Below are 893 nucleotides of genomic sequence, written 5' to 3' on the forward strand. Positions count from 1 at the left end.
CGTTAACTGTGCTATGGCCTCATTTAGGCATACTGAACAATATAAACAAATGATATAAAACAAAATCCCAGCCTCTTTCATTTTCAAATAGTATGTAAGTATTCTGAATGAATAAAAATGGAAAAGATATGCGTGTCCTGTCATGTGTATAAGCTATACACACACGACTTTATCTATATATATATATTTATATATTATCTTTAAAAAAACCTTACAAGTAAATATTAACGCTGGTATACATACTGCCCCAGATAATACAGTATTTATTAATTAAACCTACCGTTTCACTTTATCTTTCATACCTGTGATTGGAACAGCAGCGGACTCGATGACGTCACCACCTCTGCTCGTCCGTTAACTGTGCTATGGCCTCATTTAGGCATACTGAACAATATAAACAAATGATATAAAACAAAATCCCAGCCTCTTTCATTTTCAAATAGTATGTAAGTATTCTGAATGAATAAAAATGGAAAAGATATGCGTGTCCTGTCATGTGTATAAGCTATACACACACGACTATATCTATATATATTTATATATTATCTTTAAAAAAACCTTACAAGTAAATATTAACGCTGGTATACATACTGCCCCAGATAATACAGTATTTATTAATTAAACCTTCCGTTTCACTTTATCTTTCATACCTGTGATTGGAACAGCAGCGGACTCGATGACGTCACCACCTCTGCTCGTCCGTTAACTGTGCTATGGCCTCATTTAGGCATACTGAACAATATAAACGAATGATATAAAACAAAATCCCAGCCTCTTTCATTTTCAAATAGTATGTAAGTATTCTGAATGAATAAAAATTGAAAAGATATGCGTGTCCTGTCATGTGTATAAGCTATACACACACGACTATATCTATATAGTCTTATATATTA

This window comes from Gadus chalcogrammus, unplaced genomic scaffold, assembly GCF_026213295.1.
Source record: "Gadus chalcogrammus isolate NIFS_2021 unplaced genomic scaffold, NIFS_Gcha_1.0 GACHA084, whole genome shotgun sequence".
In the NCBI taxonomy this organism is placed as follows: Eukaryota; Metazoa; Chordata; class Actinopteri; order Gadiformes; family Gadidae; genus Gadus; species Gadus chalcogrammus.